Genomic DNA, 22,014 nt, shown 5'->3' on the forward strand with positions numbered 1-22,014 from the left:
AAAATTAATATAATCCAAAATCATTAAAACTAAAATTTCTAAATCCAATGAATTTCGAATGGAATCTCAAAATTTTCAAATTCTTTAGATTCATGTAACCATTATCCCATATCTTATTATAAAAGAAAATCAGCACGGTGAATAACAGTTTTTATTTTCCACAACCTAGAGCATTCAATGGTTAACACCCTCAAAGTTTCTAAATGAAAAAAAAATTATTATTATAATTACTTGAATTTGTTTTATTATTTTGAAATCAATAAAAGCACCCAATTATCTTTGGTGAGTGATATTGTTTTTTGTTAGTGTGAGAAGAGTTTCTAAAAAACTAACATTAGAACTTTTGGCCATTCACTTTCCTCTAGAACTTGTTGTTGGAGGTGCTCTTACAAAGAAGAAAGATCACGGTACAGCACATTTGTTACTTCGATACATCGCTTAAAATTTAACTTGCATAAACGAGCAGAAACATCAAGCTTGAAGCAAACATAAGCATCTACTGACACCTGAAGTATCTGATCATTGCTAAGGTACTCAACACTCCAATCACTCCTGCTTATCCCCCGATCAAGCTTCACTCCTCGAAACCCATACATTCTCAACAATCTCCTCAAACGAACGACCCTCAGACTCCTGCCTTGTGAATCCACGACATACATCCTTGCGTCAAGAAGTTCTCCAATCTCCAACTGATGTCTAGTTCGTGCTAGCCTCTTCGCGTCTTGACAGTTCCTAATACCGACAAAAGTTGTGTTTGGATCCGTGAGGAACCTTGGAATGATGTCGGGGACACGCTTACAGTGAGAGAGCTGGATGATAAGACATGATGTTCCCACGCATAACTGGAGAGTATCCGCAGGACGGTAGTGACTCGGCGGGGATGGGAAATACCATGAGGGTGGGGTGTCCACTGGACGCCGACTCCAACGACAAGAGGGTGACAAGAGCGCGAACGACGGTGACTATATATAGACACGTCTCGGATCCATCGTCTAATGTCGGAGGGGTTAGAGTGCTGTCAAATCTTCTCCAAAGAAATCGACAGAGTGGTATGGTCAGATTTGTAGTTCGCGAGGGTTCTGATCGTTGGAGCCATTTGATTTGTTTCACTAACTCTGAAATGTGAAGGAGTGAGGGAAAAACAATAACGCTCTAGGGCTTGGATACTGATGTGAATATTTGTTCTCATATGTCATGCATATAATTATAAATAACTAAAGCGTTATTATTAATCATAGAAAAGCTAACTTGAACGGTTGAGATGCATGTAGGCTAGGTTCAGCTTATCACACACAGTCGAGTGATACCAATATTTTCTTTATTTTCTTTATTTATTGTTCCGGCAATTACTGATTAAAAATAAATTTTCAAAATTATTCCCTCCCAAAGTTTACTATAACTTTCAAATTTATTTTCTGAGAATCCTGATAAAAAAAAGATATACATAATATTATTGGATAAATATAGAAAGATTTACACTCTAGGACACATTTCTACTTTTATTTACATGGTGAGTCACTTTCCACTACAAACACACACTTTCTCAACTAGCTTCTTCCTTTTTCGTTTGCTCCCAACCCCATCTCACTAACTCGTTATCCAATTGGCGGGCTTTTCTTCCCAGCCACACATTCCCTCACATTGTCAACGGCTGAGATTAATTATTGGAAAACCAGATCTGGATAAGACATTTACCTGCTTTGAACCAGAACCGTTCGATGAGCTAGTTATTTTATGGACGGCTCAGATTAACCTCACCTCTATCTCTCTTCTTTCTCCCACTTGTGCGTATTTTGCTTGGGTTTGTTGTTCACCCAGCATTCAAAAAAAACTGTGCTAATCAACCAAAAACCCCCCCACTGATTATCACTCTAAAAAACTCAGTTAGTTAACAAAACTTTGAAAAGAACTTGTGCTCATTGTTTTAACTAAATATTGTAGCAGATTAGAGAAGATGTTAAGTCTGGGTTTATGTTGAATATCAAAGTATGTACATATGTACAACTACGTTCCTAACTAACTACAACCCATAAAACATGTAACTAGGTCATTAGTTGTACATATGTACAACTACGTTCCTAATGTATACACGTGGATATTGTTCTCATGTGTACACGTGAGTATTTTTTTTCACACAAGATCCAGTCCATTCATCCAGCACAAATACATCTAGTGATACTACATACAACTATCTAACATAAAGCAATTAAATTTTTAAAGTCATAAAATACACATTTATGGTTATATTGCAATCCACGAATTCTCGATATCTAATGTCCATATGTACACACACTCTCTCTCTATTTTCCATATGTACACACTCTTTCTAATGTCCATATGTACACATTCTCTTGTGTACACTTATTTCACTCACTATAACAGATGGTTGGTTTAAACAATTTTCATCCACCCCCATCAATAAATATATGATCGAGTTTACAATAATATTTTAAATGGTTCTCAATATAGATTGGTATTGCTATATGTTGGAATGGAATAGATTGATATTGATATTGTTCATATTTTGCAATGGAATAGATTGATATTGTTCAATGTACTGACTCTTACACCAACAACACAACATATACATGTCAATCTATCAACAAGAAAACTCATATCTACATTACTTATTATGTACCTATACATGCGTGTACACATGTACAAAATCCTGGTTGTTCATATGTACACACATGTTGGTGTACATCCGACCACAGTTTTTTCAAAACACTGAAACTAGCAACAAGCTTTGACCTTTTCCTCTATTCACCGCTCCCTCTTCAGTTTGACATCTCTGTAAACAAACAAAAACCAGAATTTATTTTTTGAAAACTTGGAAATCTAGAACCGCATCCCTAAATCGAAATCCTAATCTACAAATCAAAATCCTAATGGGAGTTTTGCATAAATTTAGAACTGTACCTCCAAATCAAAACCCTAACACCTCACGTCGAGGCTCTTACCAAACTCAAAAAATCAAAACCCAGAAATTAAAACTCTAATCTCCAATCTGAAATCCAAATCAATGAAACTGGGAGGAAGGAAAGTATCCAACCTTTAGCCTCGCCCTTTGAAGCTCTCCGCTTCGAGACGACAGGTCTTCTCCGTCTGAAAATCTTGTTCGTCGGCTTCTCTTCTCCGTTCGTCGGTTTCTCAGTTCTCTATTATTACTTTTACTGGAAATAAATAAAAAGAGTAAAGAAACAAAACAATTACTTTCACGAGTAAAGAAAAAAAAAACCCAATCTCATATGAGATTCACGTCCACCACCACCAACCAATTGTTTTCAAATTTCAAAAAAACCCTAACCAGTCCAACTAGAAAGCCCATGTTTAATTACATAATTGTCCATCCTTGGTTTCACTTTTTGAAAGTTAAATTTGTCTTCCACCACTAAAAACTACTTCAGTAGCACTTTGTGCCCTGCAGTGTAATAAAAAGTCATAATGTGTCTATATGTGAAAATCACTCATAAATATATCTATTTATGGTCAAGCATATGCAACAACAAATACAAATACACATTATCCATTTATTCTGTAAAAACAGAAAGAAAAAAAAAGTTGTTCAATTTTGGACGGTTGAGAACTTGAGATGCATGTAGGTAGGTTTAAACTTTCGCATCTGTCACGCCTCTTGTACGACCACTGTATGCATCTGTATGGCGTCCTGCATTTGGCTTATCTAAAAGGACACGCTACCGACTACCGTAAGACCATGTTTCTCTCCAACTATCGTTACAGTGTCCTTTTTTTTTAGCGTGACAGTGTCCTATTGCACAGTTCTACTAATACTTTATACTTACTCAAAACAAATTATATGACACGTACGTAAAACTATAACGCAACGAGAAGGCATTGATCTAGACGAGATCTGTTACAATTTGGATATACGTTCGATAGACGTTACCTGAAATTTTGTCTTTTGGCAATAAGAATTTAAATTGATTAAAATGGTTGATTTTGAATTTGCTTGTTTGACATAAGAACATTTGCATTGAAAGTTAAGGGAGTTTTTTACCCTGCAAACAGTTATATAAGTTTTTTATGAAAACAAATTATTAAAATTGTATTGGTGAATATTTCAAAAACTGGAAAATTCTCCAAATGTTTAGTATCAATCACTAAAATCACACAAATGCATATGTGAATGATCAAGAACATTAGTTATCTATTCAATTTAGGGCATCTACAATGTCACTCTATTTTTTTTCTCTATAATTTACACTAAAATAGAGTAACTCTATTATAGTGTAACTTTTGCTCCAATGGTGTTACTCTATAATAGAGTTACTTTATTATAGAGTGAAATATAGAGGAATGTCATATTTTACTCTATATTTGGAGTGAAAAAGTGACATTACTCTATATTTAACTCTATAATAGAGTAACTCTATTATAGAGTAACACCATTGGAGCAAAAGTTACACTACAATATAGTTACTCTATTTTGATGTAAATTATAGAAGAAAAAATAGAGTGGCATTGGAGATGGTTTAAACGAGTGATAACATTTTTTTCCTTTTCGACAATCTAACAAAAGATTAAAGACTAAAGATTCAGGACATAGTATTCCTCTTAATACATGTCTTCAAACTTGCCATAAACGAGCATCAACACCGAGCTTGAAGGAACATAAGCATCCACCGACACCTGAACTAACTGCTCTTTGCTGAGGTAGTCACACTCCAATCACTCTTGCTTATCTTCCGATCTAGCCTCACTCCTTCAAGCCCCATACATTCCTCAACAATCCCCTCAAAAACGAACGACCCCTCAGACTCCTACCTTGTTGATCTGCAAGGTACTTCCTTACATCAAGAAGCTCTCCAATCTCCAACCGGTGTCTCGTTATTCCAGCTTTCTCACGTCTTGGCTGTTCCAGAAACCGACAAAAGTCGTGTCGGGATTCGTGAGGAAACGTCGAAGGATGTTGGGGACGCGCTGACAGTAAGAGAGCTGGACGATGAGAACTGATGTTCCCACGCATAACTGGAGAGTGTCCGCTGCACGGTCGTACGCCGGTGGTGAGAAGTACCATGACGGTGTCCACTGAACGCCGACTCCAACGACGAGAGGGTGTGAACAACGCGAACGACGGTGACGGTAGACGACGTCTCGGATCCACCGCCTGATGACGGAGGGAGTGTAGGTGGCATCCAAGTTTTGTCCAAAGAAGTTGATGAAGTAGACTTGGTGAGACTTGCCTTCCCCCATGAATTTGATCGTTGGAGCCATTTGATTGTTTTTCTCTCTGATTTGTTTTGTGATTTGTTGCATCCATATAAATAGCTAAAGCGTTAGTATGATTATAGAACCTTCGCGAAGGTCTGATCGTCCTATATAGACATTTGATTTGTTTTTCTCTAATTTGAAATTTGAACGAGAAGAAAAAGCCGCTTTAGGGCTTGTATACAATTTTTTTTTTGCTAAAATTGTATACAATTTTTTTGATTATAAAGGAAAGTATTTTATCATAGAAAAGTTAATTATTTCCTATTTTAGTTTCTTTTCTTATTTAACAGTTGGAGGGTAATTAATTTGGTAATATATCCACTACTGTCGTATTCAAGAGAAAATTACCACCGTTGATCTTCGTGAAATTGATGTCAGATAAATTTGAACGGCTGAGATACATGTAGGCTAGGTTTAGCCTATCTTATCCTCACGTCATTTACACCAACCACCTCAAATATTACTGATATTATTTTCTTATTAATTACTGATTTTCTTTTCTTTGTTTTATTATATCATTAACGGCAATTACTGAATAAAATTAAAATTTTATTCTCTCCAGAAAATAATTTGACGAATTCCAATTTAAAAATTCTTGATAATCTGACAGAAGGAATATGATTTGACTAGCTGTTAAATCGATTCCAAAATAGGTAAATATTCGTAGTCTAAAAAAAGAGGTAAATATTAAAACTATATAATGATGAGTAGGTTTGGCCTTTTGTTTGTCTCACTCTCACGTCTCTTGTACAGTTGTACGAGTAATTAGGGAATACTACTCTCTCTGTTTCATAATACTTGATGTTTTATAATAGTGCACAAAGTTTAAGAAAATTACATTTCTCTAGAAAATATTTTAAAGATATAATTTTAAAATCAGTTAACCAATTATAAAAAGACTGTAAAATCTAATTGGTTGAACAGTTTCCAATAAAGTTAAAGTTAACCTTAAAATCTCAACTTCCTAAAATCTCAAAACTTCATGTAAATTGAAACAAAACAAAACTTCTAAAACATCATCTATATTGAAACGGAGAGAGTATTAGATTTTGAGAAAATTTTAAAAATATGATAATATTGTTTTAATAATGCCTAGTTGCATCCTGCACTAACATATGATGATGTTCAAAGAGGTTTGGAGCCTTTGTGCTCTCCGTTTATCAAGAAAATAATAATTTTATATTGGTTATTCCATCGATTTATGGGTATTATGAAGTTTTACTAAATTAATTAAAAAACAATTGAATGATGCTCATTTACCATGAAAAAGAGTTTAGCATACATTAATACAATGTAGAATATGGTAGAAATTTTAAAACAACACTAAAGATTATAGGCTTCAGTATACAAAGTATTTACCAAAAACTCAATATTTTGGTAAGGGTTAAACCATAGATTTTGAGAAAATTTCAAAAATATGACAATATTATTTTAATGCCTAATTGTATCCTGAACTAACATATGATAATGTTCAAAAAGGTTTGGAGCCTTTGTGCTCTCCGTTTATCAAGAAATAATAATTTTATAGTGGTTATTGCATCGATTTAGGAGGTATTATGAAGTTTTACTAAATTAATTGATAAAAACCATTGAACGATGCTCATTTACCATGAAAAAGAGTTAAGCATACATTAATACAAATGTAGAATATGGTAGAAATTTTCAAAACAACACTAAAGATTATAGGCTTCAGTATATAAAGTATTTACCAAAAACTCAATATTTTTGTAGGGGTTAGCCCATAGATTTTGAGAAAACTTCAAAAAATATGACAATATTGTTTTAATGCCTAGTTGCATCCTGCACTAACATATGATGATGTTCAAAGAGGTTTGAAGCCTTTGTCGTCTCCGTTTATCAAGAAAATAATAATTTTATAGTGGTTATTGCATCGATTTAGGAGGTATTATGAAGTTTTACTAAATTAATTGATAAACCATTGAACGGTGCTCATTTACCATGAAAAGAGTTAAGCATACATTAATACAAATGTAGAATATGGTAGAAATTTTCAAACAACACTAAAGATTATAGGCTTCAGTATATAAAGTATTTACCAAAAACTCAATATTTTTGTAAGGGTTAGCCCATAGATTTTGAGAAAATTTCAAAAAATATGACAATATTGTTTTAATGCCTAGTTTCATCATTGCACTAACATATGATGATGTTCAAGAGGTTTGGAGCCTTTGTGCTCTCCGTTTATCAAGAAAATAATAATTTTATAGGTTTATTCCATCGATTTAGGGGTATTATGAAGTTTTTACTAAATTATTGATAAAACATTGAATGATGCTCATTTACCATGAAAAAGAGTTTAGCATATATTAATACAAATGTAGAATATGGTAGAAATTTTAATACAACACTAAAGATTATAGGCTTCAGTATATAAAGTATTTACCAAAACTCAATATTTTTGTAGGGGTTAGCCCATAGATTTGATAAAATTTCAAAAAATATGACAATATTGTTTTAATGCCTAGTTGCATCCTGAACTAACATATGATGATGTTCAAAGAGGTTTGGAGCCTTTGTGTCTTCTTTTATCAGGAAAATAATAATTTTATAGTGGTTATTCCATCGATTTAGGAGGTATTATGAAGTTTTACTAAATTATTTGATAAAAACCCTTGAACGATGCTCATTTTGCATGAAAAAAGTTAAACATACATTAATACAATGTAGAATATGGTAGAAATTTCAAAACAACACTAAAGATTATAGGCTTCAGTATATAAAGTATTTACCAAAAACTCAATATTTTTGTAGGGGTTAGCCCATAGATTTTAGAAAATTTCAAAAAATATGACAATATTGTTTTAGTGCCTAGTTGCATCCTGCACTAACATATGATGATGTTCAAAGAGGTTTGAAGCTTTTGTCGTCTCCGTTTATCAAGAAAATAATAACTTTATACTGGTATTCCATCGATTTAGGGAGTATTATGAAGTTTTACTAAATTAATTGATAAAAACCATTGAACGATGCTTATTTACCATGAAAAAGAGTTTAGCATATATTAATACAAATGTAGATATGGTATAAATTATAAAACAACATTAAATTTATAGGCTTCAGTATACAAAGTATTTACCAAAAACTCAATATTTTTGTAGGCCCATAGATTTTGAGAAAATTTCAAAAATATGACAATATTGTTTTAATGCCTAGTTGCATCCTGACTAACATATGATGATGTTCAAAGAGGTTTGGAGCCTTTGTGCTTTCCGTTTATCAAAAATAATAATTTTATAGTGGTTATTCCATCGATTTAGGAGGTATTAGGAAGTTTTACTAAATTAATTGATAAAAACCATTGAAAATGCTCATTTTCCATGAAAAAGATTTAAGCATACATTAATACAAATGTAGAATATGGTAGAAATTTCAAAACAACACTAAAGATTATAGGCTTCAGTATATAAAGTATTTACCAAAAACTCAATATTTTTGTAGGGGTTAGCCCATAGATTTTGAGAAAATTTCAAAAAATATGACAATATTGTTTTAATGCCTAGTTGCATCCTGCACTAACATATGATGATGTTCAGAGAGGTTTAGAGCCTTTGTCGTCTCTGTTTATCAAAAAATAATAACTTTCTAGTGGTTTTTTTTTTTTTTTTTTTTTTTTTTATTAATGTATGTTAAACTCTTTTTTTATGTGTTCAAAAAAAAATTTTATAGTGGTTATTCCATCAATTTTGGGGGTATTTGAAGTTTTACTAAATTATTTGATAAAAACTATTGAAAGATGCTCATTTACCATGAAAAGAGTTTAACATACATTAATACAAATGTAGAATATGATATAAATTTTAAAACAACACTAAAGATTATAGGCTTCAGTATATAAGTATTTACCAAAAACTCAATATTTTTGTAGGGGTTACCCATAGATTTTGAGAAATTTCAAAAAATATGACAATATTGTTTTAATGCCTAGTTGCATCCTGCACTAACATATGATGATGTTCAAAGAGGTTTGGAGCCTTTGTCGTCTCCGTTTATCAAGAAAATAATAACTTTATAGTGGTTATTCCATCGATTTTGGGGGTATTATGAAGTTTTACTAAATTATTTGATAAAAAAATTGAACGATGCTCATTTACCATGAAAAAGAGTTTAGCATACATTAATACAAATGTAGAATATGGTATAAATTTTAAAGCAACACTAAAGATTATAGGCTTCAGTATATAAAATATTTACCAAAAACTCAATATTTTTGTAGGGGTTACCCATAGATTTTGAGAAAATTTCAAAAAATATGACAATATTGTTTTAATGCCTAGTTGCATCCTGCACTAACATATGATGATGTTCAAAGAGGTTTGGAGCCTTTGTGCTCTCCGTTTATCAAGAAAATAATAATTTTATATTGGTTATTCCATCGATTTAGGGGGTATTACGAAGTTTTACTAAATTAATTAATAAAAACAATTGAACGATGCTCATTTACCATGAAAAAGAGTTTAGCATACATTAATACAAATTTAGAATATGGTATAAATTTTAAAACAACACTAAAGATTATAGGCTTCAGTATATAAAGTATTTACCAAAAACTCAATATTTTTTGTAGGGGTTAGCCCATAGATTTTGAGAAAATTTCAAAAATATGACAATATTGTTTTAATGCCTAGTTGCATCCTGTACTAACATATGATGATGTTCAAAGAGGTTTGGAGCCTTTGTCGTCTCCGTTTATCAAGAAAATAATAACTTTATAGTGGTTATTCCATCGACTTTGGAGGTATTATGAAGTTTTACTAAATTATTTGATAAAAACTATTGAACGATGCTCATTTACCATGAAAAAGAGTTTAGCATACATTAATACAAATGTAGAATATGGTATAAATTTTAAAACAACACTAAAGATTATAGGCTTAGTATATAAATATTTACCAAAAACTCAATATTTTTGTAGGGGTTAGCCCATAGATTTTGAGAAAATTTCAAAAAATATGACAATATTGTTTTAATGCCTAGTTGCATCCTGCACTAACATATGATGATGTTCAAAGAGGTTTAGAGCCTTTGTCGTCTCCGTTTATCAAGAAAATAATAACTTTATAGTGGTTATTCCATCGATTTTGGGGGTATTATGAAGTTTTACTAAATTATTTGATAAAAACTATTGAAAGATACTCATTTACCATGAAAAAGAGTTTAGCATACATTAATACAAATTTAGAATATGGTATAAATTTTAAAACAACACTAAAGATTATAGGCTTCAGTATATAAAGTATTTACCAAAAACTCAATATTTTTGTAGGGGTTAGCCATAGATTTTGAGAAAATTTCAAAAAATATGACAATATTGTTTTAATGCCTAGTTGCATCCTGTACTAACATATGATGATGTTCAAAGAGGTTTGGAGCCTTTGTCTTCTCTGTTTATCAAGAAAATAATAACTTTATAATGATTATTCCATCGACTTTGGGGGTATTATGAAGTTTTACTAAATTATTTGATAAAAACTATTGAACGATGCTCATTTACCATGAAAAAGAGTTTAGCATACATTAATACAAATGTAGAATATGGTATAAATTTTAAAACAACACTAAAGATTATAGGCTTCAGTATATAAAATATTTACCAAAAACTCAATATTTTTGTAGGGGTTAGCCCATAGATTTTGAGAAAATTTCAAAAAATATGACAATATTTTTTAATGCCTAGTTGCATCCTGCACTAACATATGATGATGTTCAAAGAGGTTTAGAGCCTTTGTCGTCTCCGTTTATCAAGAAAATAATAACTTTATAGTGGTTATTCCATCGATTTAGGGGTATTATGAAGTTTTACTAAATTAATTAATAAAACAATTGAACGATGCTCATTTACCATGAAAAAGAGTTTAGCATACATTAATACAAATGTAGAATATGGTAGAAATTTTAAAATAACACTAAAGATTATAGGCTTCAGTATATAAAGTATTTACCAAAAACTCAATATTTTTGTAGGGGGTTAGCCCATAGATTTTGAGAAAATTTCAAAAAATATGACAATATTGTTTTAATGCCTAGTTGCATCCTGCACTAACATATGATGATGTTCAAAGAGGTTTGGAGCCTTTGTCGTCTCCGTTTATCAAGAAAATAATAACTTTATAGTGGTTATTCCATCGATTTTGGGGGTATCATGAAGTTTTACTAAATTATTTGATAAAAACTATTGAAAGATACTCATTTACCATGAAAAAGAGTTTAGCATACATTAATACAAATTTAGAATATGGTATAAATTTTAAAACAACACTAAAGATTATAGGCTTCAGTATATAAAGTATTTACCAAAAATCAAAATTTTTGTAGGGGTAGCCCATAGATTTTTAGAAAATTTCAAAAAATATGACAATATTGTTTTAATGCCTAGTTGCATCCTGCACTAACATATGATGATGTTCAAAGAGGTTTAGAGCCTTTGTCGTCTCCGTTTATCAAGAAAATAATAACTTTATAGTGGTTATTCCATCGATTTTGGGGGTATTATGAAGTTTTACTAAATTATTTGATAAAAACTATTGAAAGATGCTCATTTACCATGAAAAAGAGTTTAGCATACATTAATACAAATTAGAATATGGTATAAATTTTAAAACAACACTAAAGATTACAGGCTTCAGTATATAAAGTATTTACCAAAAACTCAATAATTTTGTAGGGGTTAGCCCATTGATTTTTAGAAAATTTCAAAAATATGACAATATTGTTTTTAATGCCTAGTTGCATCCTGCACTAACATATGATGATGTTCAAAGAGGTTTGGAGCCTTTGTCGTCTCCGTTTATCAAGAAAATAATAACTTTATAGTGGTTATTCCATCGACTTTGGGGGTATTATGAAGTTTTACTAAATTATTTGATAAAAACTATTGAACGATGCTCATTTACCATGAAAAGAGTTTAGCATACATTATACAAATGTAGAATATGGTATAAAATTTAAAAAACACTAAAGATTATAGGCTTTAGTATATAAAATATTTACCAAAAACTCAATATTTTGGTAGGGGTTAGCCCATAGATTTTGAGAAAATTTCAAAAAATATGACAATATTGTTTTAATGCCTAGTTGCATCCTGCACTAACATATGATGATGTTCAAAGAGGTTGAGAGCCTTTGTCGTCTCCGTTTATCAAGAAAATAATAACTTTATAGTGGTTATTCCATCGATTTTAGGGTATTATGAAGTTTTACTAATTATTTGATAAAAACTATTGAAAGATGCTCATTTACCATAAAAATAGTTTAGCATACATTAATACAAATTTAGAATATGGTATAAATTTTAAAACAACACTAAAGATTATAGGCTTCAGTATATAAAGTATTTACCAAAAACTCAATATTTTTGTAGGGGTTAGCCCATAGATTTTGAGAAAATTTCAAAAAATATGACAATATTGTTTTAATGCCTAGTTGCATCCTGTACTAACATATGATGATGTTCAAAGAGGTTTGGAGCCTTTGTCTTCTCCGTTTATCAAGAAAATAATAACTTTATAGTGATTATTCCATCGATTTTGGGGGTATTATGAAGTTTTACTAAATTATTTGATAAAAACTATTGAACGATGCTCATTTACCATGAAAAGAGTTTAGCATACATTAATAAAAATGTAGAATATGGTATAAATTTTAAAGCAACACTAAAGATTATAGGCTTTAGTATATAAAATATTTACCAAAAACTCAATATTTTTGTAGGGGTTAGCCCATAGATTTTGAGAAATTTCAAAAAATATGACAATATTGTTTTAATGCCTAGTTGCATCCTGAACTAACATATGATGATGCTCAAAGAGGTTTGGAGCCTTTGTCGTCTCCGTTTATCAAGAAAATAATAATTTTATAGTGGTTATTCCATCGATTTAGGAGGTATTATGAAGTTTTACTAAATTAATTGATAAAAACCATTGAACAATGCTCATTTACCATGAAAAAGATTTAGCATACATTAATACAATGTAGAATATGGTAGAAATTTTAAAACAACACTAAAGATTATAGGCTTCAGTATATAAAGTATTTACCAAAACTCAATATTTTTGTAGGGGTTAGCCCATAGATTTTGAGAAAATTTCAAAAAATATGACAATATTGTTTTAATGCCTAGTTGCATCCTGCACTAACATATGATGATGTTCAGAGAGGTTTAGAGCCTTTGTCGTCTCTGTTTATCAAGAAAATAATAACTTTATAGTGGTTTTTTTTTTTTTTTTTTTTTTATTAATGTGTGTTAAACTCTTTTATGTGTTCAGAAAAAAAAATTTATAGTGTTTATTCCATCAATTTGGGGGTATTATGAAGTTTTACTAAATTATTTGATAAAACTATTGAAGATGCTCATTTACCATGAAAAAGAGTTTAACATACATTAATACAAATGTAGAATATGTATAAATTTTAAAACAACACTAAAGATTATAGGCTTCAGTATATAAAGTATTTACCAAAAACTCAATATTTTATAGGGGTTACCCATAGATTTTGAGAAAATTTCAAAAAATATGACAATATTGTTTTTAATGCCTAGTTGCATCCTGTACTAACATATGATGATGTTCAAAGAGGTTTGGAGCCTTTGTCGTCTCCGTTTATCAAGAAAATAATAACTTTATAGTGGTTATTCCATCGATTTTGGGGGTATTATGAAGTTTTACTAAATTATTTGATAAAAACTATTGAACGATGCTCATTTACCATGAAAAAGAGTTTAGCATACATTAATACAAATGTAGAATATGGTATAAATTTTAAAGCAACACTAAAGATTATAGGCTTCAGTATATAAAATATTTACCAAAAACTCAATATTTTTGTAGGGGTTACCCATAGATTTTGAGAAAATTTCAAAAAATATGACAATATTGTTTTAATGCCTAGTTGCATCCTGCACTAACATATGATGATGTTCAAAGAGGTTTAGAGCCTGTGTCGTCTCCGTTTATCAAGAAAATAATAACTTTATAGTGGTTATTCCATCAATTTTGGGGATATTATGAAGTTTTACTAAATTATTTGATAAAAACTATTGAAAGATACTCATTTACCATGAAAAAGAGTTTAGCATACATTAATACAAATTTAGAATATGGTATAAATTTTAAAACAACACTAAAGATTATAGGCTTCAGTATATAAAGTATTTACCAAAAACTCAATATTTTTGTAGGGTTAGCCCATAGATTTTTAGAAAATTTCAAAAAATATGACAATATTGTTTTAATGCCTAGTTGCATCCTGTACTAACATATGATGATGTTCAAAGAGGTTTGGAGCCTTTGTCGTCTCCGTTTATCAAGAAAATAATAACTTTATAGTGGTTATTCCATCGACTTTGGGGGTATTATGAAGTTTTACTAAATTATTTGATAAAAACTATTGAACGATGCTCATTTACCATGAAAAAGAGTTTAGCATACATTAATACAAATGTAGAATATGGTATAAATTTTAAAGCAACACTAAAGATTATAGGCTTTAGTATATAAAATATTTACCAAAAACTCAATATTTTGTAGGGGTTAGCCCATAGATTTTGAGAAAATTTCAAAAAATATGACAATATTGTTTTAATGCCTAGTTGCATCCTGCACTAACATATGATGATGTTCAAAGAGGTTTAGAGCCTTTGTCGTCTCCGTTTATCAAGAAAATAATAACTTTATAGTGGTTATTCCATCAATTTTGGGGGTATTATGAAGTTTTACTAAATTATTTGATAAAACTATTGAAAGATGCTCATTTACCATAAAAAGAGTTTAGCATACATTAATACAAATTTAGAATATGGTATAAATTTTAAAACAACACTAAAGATTATAGGCTTCAGTATATAAAGTATTTACCAAAACTCAATATTTTTTGTAGGGGTTAGCCCATAGATTTTTAGAAAATTTCAAAAAATATGACAATATTGTTTTAATGCCTAGTTGCATCCTGTACTAACATATGATGATGTTCAAAGAGGTTTGGAGCCTTTGTCTTCTCCGTTTATCAAGAAAATAATAACTTTATAGTGGTTATTCCATCGACTTTGGGGGTATTATGAAGTTTTACTAAATTATTTGATAAAAACTATTGAACGATGCTCATTTACCATGAAAAAGAGTTTAGCATACATTAATACAAATGTAGAATATGGTATAAATTTTAAAGCAACACTAAAGATTATAGGCTTTAGTATATAAAATATTTACCAAAAACTCAATATTTTTGTAGGGGTTAGCCCATAGATTTTGAGAATTTCAAAAATATGACAATATTGTTTTAATGCCTAGTTGCATCCTGCACTAACATATGATGATGTTCAAAGAGGTTTGAGCCTTTGTCTTCTCTCGTTTATCAAGAAAATAATAACTTTATAGTGGTTATTAGTTATCTTTTTATGGCAGATTTTATAGTGTATTATCAATTTTGGGGTATTATGAGTTTTACAAATTATTTGATAAAAACTATTGAAAGATACTCATTTACCATGAAAAAGAGTTTAGCATACATTAATACAAATGTAGAATATGGTATAAATTTTAAAACAACACTAAAGATTATAGGCTTCAGTATATAAAGTATTTACCAAAAACTCAATATTTTTGTAGGGGGTTACCCATAGATTTTGAGAAAATTTCAAAAATATGACAATATTGTTTTAATGCCTAGTTGCATCCTGTACTAACATATGATGATGTTCAAAGAGGTTTGGAGCCTTTGTCGTCTCCGTTTATCAAGAAATAATAACTTTATAGTGGTTATTCCATCGATTTTGGGGGTATTATGAAGTTTTACTAAATTATTTGATAAAAATTATTGAACGATGCTCATTTACCATGAAAAAGAGTTTAGCATACATTAATACAAATGTAGAATATGGTATAAATTTTAAAGCAACACTAAAGATTATAGGCATCAGTATATAAAGTATTTACCAAAAACTCAATATTTTTGTAGGGGTTACCCATAGATTTTGAGAAAATTTCAAAAATATGACAATATTGTTTTATGCCTAGTTGCATCCTGCACTAACATATGATGATGTTCAAAGAGGTTTGGAGCCTTTGTGCTCTCCGTTTATCAAGAAATAATTTTTATTGGTTATTCCATCGATTTAGGGGGTATTATGAAGTTTTAATTAATAAATTTGATAAAAACAATTGAACGATGCTCATTTACCATGAAAAGAGTTTAGCATACATTAATACAAATGTAGAATATGGTAGAAATTTAAAACAACACTAAAGATTATAGGCTTCAGTATATAAAGTATTTACCAAAATCAATATTTTTGTATGGGGTTAGCCCATAGATTTTGAGAAAATTTCAAAAAATATGACAATATTGTTTTAATGCCTAGTTGCATCCTGCACTAACATATGATGATGTTCAAAGAGGTTTAGAGCCTGTGTCGTCTCCGTTTATCAAGAAATAATAACTTTATAGTGGTTATTCCATCGATTTGGGGATTATGAAGTTTTACTAAATTATTTGATAAAAACTATTGAAAGATGCTCATTTACCATGAAAAAGAATTAGCATACATTAATACAAATTTAGAATATGGTATAAATTTTAAAACAACACTAAAGATTATAGGCTTCAGTATATAAAGTATTTACCAAAAACTCAACAATTTTGTAGGGGTTAGCCCATAGATTTTTAGAAAATTTCAAAAAATATGACAATATTGTTTTAATGCCTAGTTGCATCCTGCACTAACATATGATGATGTTCAAAGAGGTTTGGAGCCTTTGTCGTCTCCGTTTATCAAGAAAATAATAACTTTATAGTGGTTATTCCATCGATTTGGGGGTATTATGAAGTTTTACTAATTATTTGATAAAAACTATTGAACGATGCTCATTTACCATGAAAAAGAGTTTAGCATACATTAATACAAATGTAGAATATGGTATAAATTTTAAAGCAACACTAAAGATTATAGGCTTTAGTATATAAAATATTTACCAAAAACTCAATATTTTGGTAGGGGTTAGCCCATAGATTTTGAGAAAATTTCAAAAAATATGACAATATTGTTTTAATGCCTAGTTGCATCCTGCACTAACATATGATGATGTTCAAAGAGGTTTAGAGCCTTTGTCGTCTCCGTTTATCAAGAAAATAATAACTTTATAGTGGTTATTCCATCGATTTTGGGGGTATTATGAAGTTTTACTAAATTATTTGATAAAAACTATTGAAAGATGCTCATTTACCATAAAAAAGAGTTTAGCATATATTAATACAAATTTAGAATATGGTATGAAATTTTAAAACAACTCTAAAGATTATAGGCTTCAGTATATAAAGTATTTACCAAAAACTCAATATTTTTGTAGGGTTAGCCCATAGATTTTTAGAAAATTTCAAAAAATATGACAATATTGTTTTAATACCTAGTTGCATCCTGTACTAACATATGATAATGTTCAAAGAGGTTTGGAGCCTTTGTCTTCTCCGTTTATCAAGAAATAATAACTTTATAGTGGTTATTCCATCGATTTTGGGGTATTATGAAGTTTTACTAAAATTTGATAAAATATTGAACGATGCTCATTTACCATGAAAAAGAGTTTAGCATACATTAATAAAATGTAGAATATGGTATAAATTTTAAAGCAACACTAAAGATTATAGGCTTTAGTATATAAAATATTTACCAAAAACTCAATATTTTTGTAGGGGTTAGCCCATAGATTTTGAGAAAATTTCAAAAAATATGACAATATTTGTTTTAATGCCTAGTTGCATCCTGCACTAACATATGATGATGTTCAAAGAGGTTTGGAGCCTTTGTCTTCTCTGTTTATCAAGAAATAATACTTTATAGGTTTTATAATGTATGTTACTCTTTTATCAGATTTTATAGTGTTTATTCCATCAATTTTGGGGGTATTATGAAGTTTTACTAAATTATTTGATAAAAACTATTGAAAGATGCTCATTTACCATGAAAAAGAGTTTAGCATACATTAATACAAATGTAGAATATGGTATAAATTTTAAAACACACTAAAGATTATAGGCTTCAGTATATAAAGTATTTACCAAAACTCAATATTTTTGTAGGGGGTTACCCATAGATTTTGAGAAAATTTCAAAAATATGACAATATTGTTTTAATGCCTAGTTGCATCCTGCACTAACATATGATGATGTTCAAAGAGGTTTGGAGCCTTTGTCGTCTCCGTTTATCAAGAAAATAATAACTTTATAGTGGTTATTCCATCGATTTTGGGGGTATTATGAAGTTTCTAAATTATTTGATAAAAATTATTGAACGATGCTCATTTACCATGAAAAAGAGTTTAGCATACATTAATACAAATGTAGAATATGGTATAAATTTTAAAGCAACACTAAAGATTATAGGCTTCAGTATATAAAGTATTTACCAAAAACTCAATATTTTTGTAGGGTTACCCATAGATTTTGAGAAAATTTCAAAATTAAGACAATATTGTTTTAATGCCTAGTTGCATCCTGAACTAACATATGATGATGTTCAAAGAGGTTTGGAGCCTTTGTGCTCTCCGTTTATCAAGAAAATAATAATTTTATTTGGTTATTCCATCGATTAGGGGTATTACGAAGTTTTACTAAATTAATTAATAAAACAATTGAACGATGCTCATTTACCATGAAAGAGAGTTTAGCATACATTAATACAAATGTAGAATATGGTAGAAATTTTAAAACAACACTAAAGATTATAGGCTTCAGTATATAAAGTATTTACCAAAAACTCAATATTTTTGTAGGGGGTTAGCCCATAGATTTTGAGAAAATTTCAAAAAATATGACAATATTGTTTTAATGCCTAGTTGCATCCTGCACTAACATATGATGATGTTCAAAGAGGTTTAGAGCCTTTGTCGTCTCCGTTTATCAAGAAAATAATAACTTTATAGTGGTTATTCCATCGATTTTGGGGATATTATGAAGTTTTACTAAATTATTTGATAAAACTATTGAAAGATGCTCATTTACCATGAAAAAGAGTTTAGCATACATTAATACAAATTTAGAATATGGTATAAATTTTAAAACAACACTAAAGATTATAGGCTTCAGTATATAAAGTATTTACCAAAAACTCAATATTTTTGTAGGGGTTAGCCCATAGATTTTTAGAAAATTTCAAAAAATATGACAATATTGTTTTAATGCCTAGTTGCATCCTGTACTAACATATGATGATGTTCAAAGAGGTTTGGAGCCTTTGTCGTCTCCGTTTATCAAGAAAATAATAACTTTATAGTGGTTATTCCATCGACTTTGGGGGTATTATGAAGTTTTACTAAATTATTTGATAAAAACTATTGAACGATGCTCATTTACCATGAAAAAGAGTTTAGCATACATTAATACAAATGTAGAATATGGTATAAATTTTAAAGCAACACTAAAGATTATAGGCTTTAGTATATAAAATATTTACCAAAAACTCAATATTTTGTAGGGGTTAGCCCATAGATTTTGAGAAAATTTCAAAAAATATGACAATATTGTTTTAATGCCTAGTTGCATCCTGCACTAACATATGATGATGTTCAAAGAGGTTTAGAGCCTTTGTCGTCTCCGTTTATCAAGAAAATAATAACTTTATAGTGGTTATTCCATCAATTTTGGGGGTATTATGAAGTTTTACTAAATTATTTGATAAAAACTATTGAAAGATACTCATTTACCATGAAAAAGAGTTTAGCATACATTAATACAAATTTAGAATATGGTATAAATTTTAAAACAACACTAAAGATTATAGGCTTCAGTATATAAAGTATTTACCAAAAACTCAATATTTTTGTAGGGGTTAGCCCATAGATTTTTAGAAAATTTCAAAAAATATGACAATATTGTTTTAATGCCTAGTTGCATCCTGTACTAACATATGATGATGTTCAAAGAGGTTTGGAGCCTTTGTCTTCTCCGTTTATCAAGAAAATAATAACTTTATAGTGGTTATTCCATCGACTTTGGGGGTATTATGAAGTTTTACTAAATTATTTGATAAAAACTATTGAACGATGCTCATTTACCATGAAAAAGAGTTTAGCATACATTAATAAAAATGTAGAATATGGTATAAATTTTAAAGCAACACTAAAGATTATAGGCTTTAGTATATAAAATATTTACCAAAAACTCAATATTTTTGTAGGGGTTAGCCCATAGATTTTGAGAAATTTTCAAAAAATATGACAATATTGTTTTAATGCCTAGTTGCATCCTGCACTAACATATGATGATGTTCAAAGAGGTTTGGAGCCTTTGTCGTCTCCGTTTATCAAGAAAATAATAACTTTATAGTGGTTATTCCATCGATTTTGGGGGTATTATGAAGTTTTACTAAATTATTTGATAAAAACTATTGAAAGATACTCATTTACCATGAAAAAGAGTTTAGCATACATTAATACAAATTTAGAATATGGTATAAATTTTAAAACAACACTAAAGATTATAGGCTTCAGTATATAAAGTATTTACCAAAAACTCAATATTTTTGTAGGGGTTAGCCCATAATTTTTAGAAAATTTCAAAAAATATGACAATATTGTTTTAATGCCTAGTTGCATCCTGCACTAACATATGATGATGTTCAAAGAGGTTTGGAGCCTTTGTCGTCTCCGTTTATCAAGAAAATAATAACTTTATAGTGGTTATTCCATCGATTTTGGAGGTATTATGAAGTTTTACTAAATTATTTGATAAAAACTATTGAACGATGCTCATTTACCATGAAAAAGAGTTTAGCATACATTAATACAAATGTAGAATATGGTATAAATTTTAAAGCAACACTAAAGATTATAGGCTTCAGTATATAAAATGTTTACCAAAAACTCAATATTTTTGTAGGGGTTAGCTCATAGATTTTGAGAAAATTTCAAAAAATATGACAATATTGTTTTAATGCCTAGTTGCATCCTGCACTAACATATGATGATATTCAAAGAGGTTTGGAGCCTCTGTGCTCTCCGTTTATCAAGAAAATAATAATTTTATATTGGTTATTCCATCGATTTAGGGGGTATTATGAAGTTTTACTAAATTAATTGATAAAAAAAATTTAACGGTGCTCATTTTGCATGAAAAAGAGTTTAGCATACATTAATACAAATGTAGAATATGGTTGAAATTTTAAAACAACACTAAAGATTATAGGCTTCAGTATATAAAGTATTTACCAAAAACTCAATATTTTTGTAAGGGTTAGCCCATAGATTTTGAGAAAATTTCAAAAAATATGACAATATTGTTTTAATGCCTAGTTGCATCCTGCACTAACATATGATGATGTTCAAAGAGGTTTGAAGCCTTTGTCGTCTCCGTTTATCAAGAAAATAATAATTTTATAGTGGTTATTCCATCGATTTAGGAGGTATTAGGAAGTTTTACTAAATTAATTGATAAAACCATTGAAAATGCTCATTTTCCATGAAAAAGATTTAAGCATACATTAATACAAATGTAGAATATGGTAGAAATTTCAAAACAACACTAAAGATTATAGGCTTCAGTATATAAAGTATTTACCAAAAACTCAATATTTTTGTAGGGGTTGCCCATAGATTTTGAGAAAATTTCAAAAAATATGACAATATTGTTTTAATGCCTAGTTGCATCCTGCACTAACATATGATGATGTTCAGAGAGGTTTAGAGCCTTTGTCGTCTCTGTTTATCAAGAAAATAATAACTTTATAGTGGTTATTCCATCAATTTTGGGGGTATTATGAAGTTTTACTAAATTATT

At 29.7% G+C, this 22,014-nt stretch overlaps 2 pseudogenes; both read right to left on the bottom strand.

Moving 5' to 3' along the window:
- Positions 1–386: 386 nt before the first annotated feature.
- On the bottom strand, positions 387–1,236 carry LOC125593893 (annotated as a pseudogene).
- Positions 1,237–4,335: 3,099 nt separating this feature from the next.
- On the bottom strand, positions 4,336–5,235 carry LOC125593894 (annotated as a pseudogene).
- Between the last annotated feature and the right edge of the window lie 16,779 nt (positions 5,236–22,014).

The sequence above is a fragment of the Brassica napus genome, assembly GCF_020379485.1.
Source record: "Brassica napus cultivar Da-Ae chromosome A1 unlocalized genomic scaffold, Da-Ae chrA01_Random_26, whole genome shotgun sequence".
Taxonomy (NCBI): domain Eukaryota; kingdom Viridiplantae; phylum Streptophyta; class Magnoliopsida; order Brassicales; family Brassicaceae; genus Brassica; species Brassica napus.